Source organism: Phyllobates terribilis, unplaced genomic scaffold, assembly GCF_046119375.1.
Source record: "Phyllobates terribilis strain yellow unplaced genomic scaffold, ASM4611937v1 Scaffold_13__5_contigs__length_258822181, whole genome shotgun sequence".
Taxonomy (NCBI): domain Eukaryota; kingdom Metazoa; phylum Chordata; class Amphibia; order Anura; family Dendrobatidae; genus Phyllobates; species Phyllobates terribilis.
In genome coordinates, this window is record NW_027362773.1 from 126559358 (window position 1) to 126568092 (window position 8735).

Consider the following 8735-nt stretch of genomic DNA (forward strand, 5'->3'; position numbering starts at 1 on the left):
CATGTTCGCTCAACACTAGCCATCACCAGTCCCAATGAGCTGTTGAGACTGCTGCAAAACAACACTATAGTATTACCTAAAGGCTACTGAAAGGGTTGACCAGTGGGTACAAATTTTCTAGAAAAAGCTCAGATTGTCTCAAATTGTTATTGTTTTGTTTTGGGGACATGTGACTGCTAAATCAAATCACTGTGGAAATTTCACAGAATTGAAATGGGAACAGCAAGAAATCAATAAAGTTATAATCGCTTCTATTTTTTAATCCATTTTGAGCATTTTTAAAAAATATATTTGCACGTAGGACAACTCTAACTATAATGCATGTAATAGATGGCCAGCTGAGGTCCACCAAAATGGCTCTTCAGTAAGGCACATTTATTTTTGTTCTTTAGCTGTTTTCTGATTTTGTGATACAAATCGCAGGACAACTTTATGACCTTCTAAACTTAGAGCCAATTTACACTGGCCAATGTTTGGCAACGAACGTTCCAAGGAGTGCTCATTTCCTGATTATCGACCTGTCTAAGGTCGCAATCAGACGGCAGTATAAATTGGCCCCAGATTGGACCGCAGTACACTGACTGGCTGGCGGCTCTTCCGACCCGAACGTGAAAGCTGTATAGAAATACATGAAGCTGTCACTCTCGGATTGGGAGAGCCACTTCCAGTCCATGCATTGCGGTCCTATCTTTGTCAGATTTACACGGCCGTCTGACTACGCCCTAAACATTCTGTCAATTCCCCGATGAATGAGTAAAACATTCGCTTTCGTTGGGCAAGCGCGCGGTGGATGCTGGGTGCGACGTACAGGTGAAACCCCGCCCACAGCCCATCAATCAGCGGGGAGCGAGTCACCGGGTCACATCTGGCTGCAGCCGGAACTTGACGTGACATCAGCGGATGTCGGAACCGGCTGCAGCCGGGGTCACGTGATGCCTGTAAGCGGCCAGTGATAGTGCCGCTCACAGGCAAGAATGGCAACACAAGGTGTTTACAATAAGACTATTTTACACAATTTAAATCGATGGGGGCATTGTAAATGGTAACGGACAACCTCTTTAAGACCTCTAGGTCTTAAAACATCAAAGTGCCGTTCCCCACTATAATACCCCATTGATATGTTTAACACTGGGATCAGGCAACCAATAGTCAATTTCCATTATACCAGATATAATGGAACCGGTTTCATGAAAAGAAATACCCTTCGGTGCAATATGTTCAGAGGATAATAGTGCAAAAACCATGGGCATAATCCAGAATTTTTTTTCCTTCAACTGGTAGCTGTGGTTTATACTTTGATACTTTGTCTACTATCTAGACTGAATGCCAAATTACAAAACTACATGTAAATATGTGAATTTAGTGTATGTAAAGTATGGCTTTCTGAAGGAAAAACTGCCAGAAAAAAATTGTATTCCCTTCGCAATATGTACAGTGGGTATGGAAAGTGTTCAGACCCCTTTAAATTTTTCCCTCTTTGTTTCATTGCAGCCATTTGGTAAATTCTAAAAAGTTCATTTTTTTCTCATTAAAGTACACTCTGCACCCCATCTTGACCGAAAAAAGGAGAAATGTAGAAATTTCTGCAAATTTATTAAAAAAGAAAAACTGAAATATCACATGGTCATAAGTATTCAGACCCTTTGCATATAGTGTAATGTTCATGTATTAAATACTTATCAATTGCCGTCTTCTCCTGTTCCCAGCGTTGCTTCAGTCCTCTTCTGCATCATTTACAAGTCTCTATAGTTGACTTGCACTACTATCTGAATCGCTTGCATTCCTAAAAGAAACTGTTTGTGTGAAAGTTACATCTTGGAGAATTGCTGTAACAGTCTACTGGCCCTCAACAGCCAGAAAATAGAAATGTGTTGGCCGTGTCATTGCTCTTTGTTAGTGCCAAAATTTGTATAAAAATACCTAAATTAAAATATGCCCAAAATTTGTTATTATATGCTAAACCAGAGATTGGTGGTGCTAGAGAGAGGCTGTACCAGCATAAATTCCGTTCTGTCAAAACTACTTCCCCTCTTGTACCTCATTACCTGCTAGGGGTGCCTCATCAGTAATATTTAAGGGATCCATAAAGGTGTCTACATGGTAAATTGTGCCGCATGTACTATTACAAAAAGAAGAAGTTCCCTATTTTTGGATGTTGGTGAAGACTACAACTATGGGCACGTTCATACATTCCGTATTTGGTCAGTATTTACCATCATTATTTGTAAGCCAAAACCAGGAGTGGGTGATAAATGCAGAAGTGGTGACCTGTTTCTATTATACCTTTTCTCTGATTGTTCCACTCATGATTTTGGCTTACAAATACTGATGTAAAATACTGACCAAATATTGACCATATTGAACGTGGCCTAAAAGAAGTTATGCTTGTAAAAGAAAAATACAACTTTGCTATTTACCTCTCATTAAAAATCCTCTATATTTTTAAGAACGAAGAGATTTTGATCAATAGTTTACAGCTTGTTGCTTAGATTACTGCCTACCGATGCAGTCTATCAGTAGTGGATGGTTTCTTAGGCAATTAGCGCAACACTTACAAGCTCTTTGTAATAGAGCTTGTAAGCGCTGCTCTGAAGATGACCAGATCATTGGATCCAGCCAGCTTCACTGACTGTCTTCTGCCCTTTGGGTACAGTATTTGAGTTTACAGTTTGGGCTATTGGATAATTATGTTGCAGATCCAAACTGTTAATCATCAGGAGCTCTCTGGCTACCAAAATGCTTGATATTTAAGGGCGAATTTCTAAATGTACTAAATTTGTTGAAAGTTTTGCATTGTACAAAAATTACTTCCAATCCATTATATTTAACTATGTGCCATTGTACCATTATGTTTTTTTCTTTGATTTTACTTCAGGACATCATAGGACAGGTCCTAATATCACTGAAATGTCTCCCTACAGCACAGAAAATAGAAGTTGGGATACTAAAGTTTAAAACAAGCTCATCCAGCATTATTAAGGAGAGGGGTATGTATTTAATTAGAAGACTGAACTATGATACAACTTATTACATAACATTTCCAGGGTGTAAAGTATTGATCACGTTAGAGCAGCCGTGCACCACCGCCAAAAATGTACTTGAGTCAGGGACTGGTGTACACTTCTGTTGTAATTTATGCCACTTTCGTTGGATACGTTTTTTTATTTTATTCATTTATATAGCGCCATTAATCCCAGCTACGTTATGATGGAATTGTAGGGCCTGAATGGCCACACCTTGTCAGAGCTCCAACAACTGTTCAAAAATTTAGTCGAGCTGGTTGTAAAATGTTTGTGCATCTTTGGGTTTCTGATGTATCAGGCAGTTTTACACCAGAAAACTGGCAAAACCTGCTCAGGCCTATGTTTGCCCCCGCATTAGAGGTTGTATTTAAAACCTCTACAGCCATTCTATCGGATTGGCCATGCCAGAAACTGCAGCATACACAGTGCTCTCCAAAAGAAAATAGAGATTTTTCTGCAGCACATTCCTAGTTTTAAAAGGAATTTGTCAACTGTTTTTTGCTATGTAATCTGACAGCACCATGATGAAGGAGTAGAGTCCCTGATTAACAGCAATGTGTCACTTACTGGGCTGTATTTTGATGTTCTAATACAATCAGTGTTTTATCAGCAGGAGATTATCACTACAGGACAACTGACCATGTGCCTCCTAGTCCAACCCCATTCTCAGCACAGATTAGCAGTTTTCTGTCACTATGCAATGTATACAGAAAGCTACCAATCAGTGGTGTGGGCGGGATTGTATACAGCTCAGCAACTGATCTCTGCTAGAAAACTGTAACTTTATCATAAGTGCGGCACCCAATAAACTAAGTGATACATCGTTGGTATTAGTGTCTCTGTCCCTACATCATGCTGTTGTCAGATTACATATCAAAAACCTGCTGACAGATTCCCTTTAAAGAGGATGTCCCATCATAAGTAGCTTACCAATTACATATATCGTCATTGTGCAATTGTTGAGGGGTCCAACAACACCAATCAGATATTGGGAGCATACTTAAATAGTATGCCATCAATGCTGATGGCGAGTAAACCTCTTTGATACCTTGACAGAATCTGTCAAGCAAGTGCTGAGTTGGAAGTCCTGTGCTGTGTTAGGAAATGTGAATACGATTTTGGTATACAGTGGAGAAAAAAGTATTTAGTCAGCCACCAATTGTGCAAGTTCTCCCACTTAAAAAGATGAGAGAGGCCTGTAATTGACATCATAGGTAGACCTCAACTATGAGAGACAAAATGAGAAAACAAATCCTGAAAATCGCATTGTCTGATTTGGAAAGAATTTTCTTTTCGAATTTTGGTGGAAAATAAGTATTTTGTCAATTACAAAAGTTCATCTCAATACTTTGTTATATATTCTTTGTTGGCAATGACAGAGGTCAAACGTTTTCTGTAACTCTTCATAAGGTTGGCACACACTGTTGCTGGTATGTTGGCCCATTCCTCCATGCAGATCTCCTCTAGAGCTGTGATGTTTTGGGGCTGTCGCTGGGCAACACAGACTTTCAACTCCCTCCAAAGGTTTTCTATAGGGTTTAGATCTGGAGACTGGCTAGGCCACTCCAGGACCTTGAAATGCTTCCTACGAAGCCACTCCTTCGTTGCCTTGACGGTGTGCTTGGGATCATTGTCATGCTGAAAGACCCAGCCATGTTTCATCTTAAGTGCCCTTGCTGATGGAAGGAGGTTTGCACTCAAAATCTCACGATACATGGCCTCTTTAATTCTTTCATGTACACGGATCAGTTGTCCTGGTCCCTTGGCAGAGAAACAGCCCCAAAGCATGATGTTGCCACCCTCATGCTTTACAGTAGGTATGGTGTTCTTTGGATGCAACTCAGCATTCTTTCTACTCCAAACACGACGAGTTGTGTTTCTAGCAAACAGTTCTACTTTGGTTTCATCTTACCATATGACATTCTCCCAATACTCTTCTGGATCATCCAAATGCTCTCTAACAAACTTCAGACGGGCCCAGACATGTAATGGCTTAAGCAGGGGGTCACGTCTTGCACTGCAGGATCTGAGTCCCTGGCGGTGTAGTGTGTTACTAATGGTAGCCTGTGTAACGTTGGTCCCAGCTCTCTGCAGGTCATTCACTAGGTCCCCCGTGTGGTTCTGGGATTTTTGCTCACCGTTCTTGAGATCACTTTGACCCCATGGGGTGAGATCTTGTGTGGAGCCCCAGATCAAGGGAGATTATCAATGGTCTTGTATGTCTTTATGTCTTCCATTTTCTAATTATTGCTCCCACAGTTGATTTCTGCACACCAAGCTGCTTACCTTTTGCAGATTCAGTCTTCCCAGACTGGTGCAGGGCTACAATTTTGTTTCTGGTGTCCTTTGACAGCTCTTTGGTCTTCATCATAGTGGAGTTTGGAGTGCGACTGTTTGAGGTTGCAGACAGGTGTCTTTTATACTGATAACAAGTTCAAACAGATTCCAGTACTACAGGTAATGAGTGGAGGACAGAGGACCCTCTTAAGGAAGAAGTTACAGGTCTGTGAGAGCCAGAAATCGTGCTTGTTTGTAAGTGATCAAATACTTATTTTCCACCAAAATTTGAAAAAAATTCTTTCCAATTCAGACAATGTGATTTTCAGGATTTGTTTTCTCATTTTGTCTCTCATAGTTGAGGTCTACCTATGATGTCAATTACAGGCCTCTCTCATCTTTTAAAGTGGGAGAACTTGCACAATTGGTTGCTGACTAAATCGTCCCCCCCCCCCCCTGTAATTGAAGCACCAGGTTTGGTTGGGGGTGTCTTTGTTTTTTAACGCCAAATTTTTTTTTATAAATGTCATTTTTACATGCAACCCTAATTTCAAAATGTTGGGACGTTTTGTAAAACGTAAAGAAAAGAAGAATGCAATGATTTGTAAATCTCTTAGCGACATATTGTACTCACAGTGGAACATAGGACACAGAATAGAATGAATGTTAGACAATTTTCAATTTCATTGAAAAACTTTAACTAATTTGGAATTTAATAGGAGCAATGCATATAAAAAAGTTGGGTTAACAAAATGCTGGAAAAGTGGTATTAATGACAAAGAGCTGGAGAGTCCTTTTTCAACTAAGTCCCATGACTGTGTATAAAAAGAGCATGTTAAAGAGGCAGAGCCCCTATGGGTTTGTACAGTGTCAGACTGGGATGGCAAGGACCCATCAGTCACATTGACTCTGGGGGTCCACTATTCAGCTACATGCAAATATTACATTGCCTTCATCCACAAATCTACTTTTGCTTCCATATAATAAGTTGGTAGTTTGTTGTATGACTAATGAAATACTACCCTTGTCTGAACGTGGTTAATCAAATGTATTGGGCAAACTACTGCTCATGTTGGGAGGTAAGTGACTTTACTCCTACACAGTGGCCCACCGGGGAATTCACCTGTCCTCCTCTGGGCCAGTTCGAGCCTGGGTTTATATTATGCCATGTAACTTTTAAAGTCATATTTTATTATCTCAATATTTTTTGTCTTTCTTTTTTAGATGTGTATGCGAGAATAGATGTATTCAGCAATCAACATAAGCAAAAGCATCAGAAATCAAGTCTACGAGCAAAATCCAAAGTAACCGTGTTCAATGAGACTTTTCTTTTTAGTCTTCCTGACCCTGGTAAAACTCACTGCTTGATTCTTATCTCCCTGTATGAAACTTTGTCCACTGGGAAGAAGGTTATTGGGCAAACCACACTGGGCAACCAGAAGGCTAATTTAAAAGATCATCATTGGGATTTAATGATACAATCTCTACGTCAGCCAGTCGCTGAGTGGCATCCTCTCTATATTTAATGCAATAATTGGAAGACTGCTGTCTATTTCTGTTACTGTGACCTAGATTGTAAGCTTTGTGTACAAAGGTTCTTCACATGACTCCTTGGATTTTCACCAATACTAGAGGTTTCCTAAAGAGAAAAGAATTAAGACTGTCTACATACAGATGCTATATTTAGAAAGAACCAATTAAAGAAAATTATCGAAAGTGGCAATATTAAACTAATGAACGGGCAATAGAATTCCAATTAAAAAGCATGGTGTTACACTGATAAAATATTTGCTGTATGTGCATTTTGTTATGCAACATAAGAATAAATGACTGCTGCCATTAGCTATATGACTACCGGTGCATCTCTAATTTCCAATATGCATTGCACACACATACACTTTGTCATGCAATGGTATAGTTTAGGTGGGTTTCAGTGAAATTCAATATGTCGTAGAGAAAAATTAAAATCCATAAAGACATATACGGAGAGGGGACATATCACCTTCACATTGAACATATGGTATTAATTATACAGTGCCTACAAGTAGTATTCAACCCCCTGCAGATTTAGCTGGTTTGATAAGATGCAAATAAGTTAGAGCCTTCAAACTGCAAACGAGAGTAGGTTTTATGAACAGAAGCATAAATCTTACAAACCAAAAAGTTATGTTACTCAGTTGAATTTTATTAAATTTTAAACATAAAAGTGTGGGTCAATTATTATACAACCCCTATGTTTAATATTTTGTGGAATAACCCTTGTTTGCAATTACAGCTAATAATCGTCTTTTATAAGACCTGATCAGGCAGGCACAGGTCTGTGGAGTTATCTTGGCCCACTCCTCCATGCAGATCTTCTCCAAGTTATCTAGGTTCTTTGGGTGTCTCATGTGGACTTTATTCTTGAGCTCCTTCCACAAGTTTTCAATTGGGTTAAGGTCAGGAGACTGACTAGGCCACTCCAACACCTTGACTTTTTCCCTCTTGAACCAGGCCTTGGGTTTCTTGGCTGTGTGCTTTGGGTCGTTGTCTTGTTGGAAGATGAAATTACGACCCATCTTAAGATCCTTGATGGAGGAGCGGAGGTTCTTGGCCAAAATCTCCAGGTAGGCCGTGCTTTCCATCTTCCCATGGATGCGGACCAGATGGCCAGGCCCCTTGGCTGAGAAACAGCCCCACAGCATGATGCTGCCACCACCATGCTTGACTGTAGGGATGGTATTCTTGGGGTCGTATGCAGTGCCATCCAGTCTCCAAACGTCACGTGTATGGTTGGCACCAAAGATCTCGGTCTTGGTCTCATCAGACCATAGAACCTTGAACCAGTCTGTCTCAGAGTCCTCCAAGTGATCATGAGCAAACTGTAGACGAGCCTTGACATGACGCTTTGAAAGTAAAGGTACCTTACGGGCTCGTCTGGAACGGAGACCATTGCGGTGGAGTACGTTACTTATGGTATTGACTGAAACCAATGTCCCCACTGCCATGAGATCTTCCCGGAGCTCCTTCCTTGTTGTCCTTGGGTTAGCCTTGACTCTTCGGACAAGCCTGGCCTCGGCACGGGAGGACACTTTCAAAGGCTGTCCAGGCCGTGGAAGGCTAACAGTAGTTCCATAAGCCTTCCACTTACGGATGATGCTCCCAACAGTGGAGACAGGTAGGCCCAACTCCTTGGAAAGGGTTTTGTACCCCTTGCCAGCCTTGTGACCCTCCACGATCTTGTCTCTGATGGCCTTGGAATGCTCCTTTGTCTTTCCCATGTTGACCCTGTCTGTGTGCTGTTCTCAAGTTTGGGGAGGGTCTTAAATAGTCAGAAAAGGCTGGCAAAAGAGATCTTTAATCCACACATGTGAAGCTCATTATTCTTGGTGCCTGAACTACTTATTAATACTTTAGGGGGACCAAACAGAATTCTTGTGGTTTGAGGGGTTGAAT

The 8735-nt window shown here is 40.8% G+C and overlaps 1 long non-coding RNA gene across 1 annotated transcript; it reads left to right on the plus strand.

Moving 5' to 3' along the window:
* The first annotated feature begins 2748 nt into the window (after positions 1 to 2748).
* LOC141174596 (uncharacterized) lies at positions 2749 to 7142 on the plus strand. The gene is made up of 2 exons (XR_012252917.1): positions 2749 to 2987; positions 6525 to 7142. It is a non-coding gene; the product is annotated as an uncharacterized lncRNA (long non-coding RNA).
* Positions 7143 to 8735: the final 1593 nt, after the last annotated feature.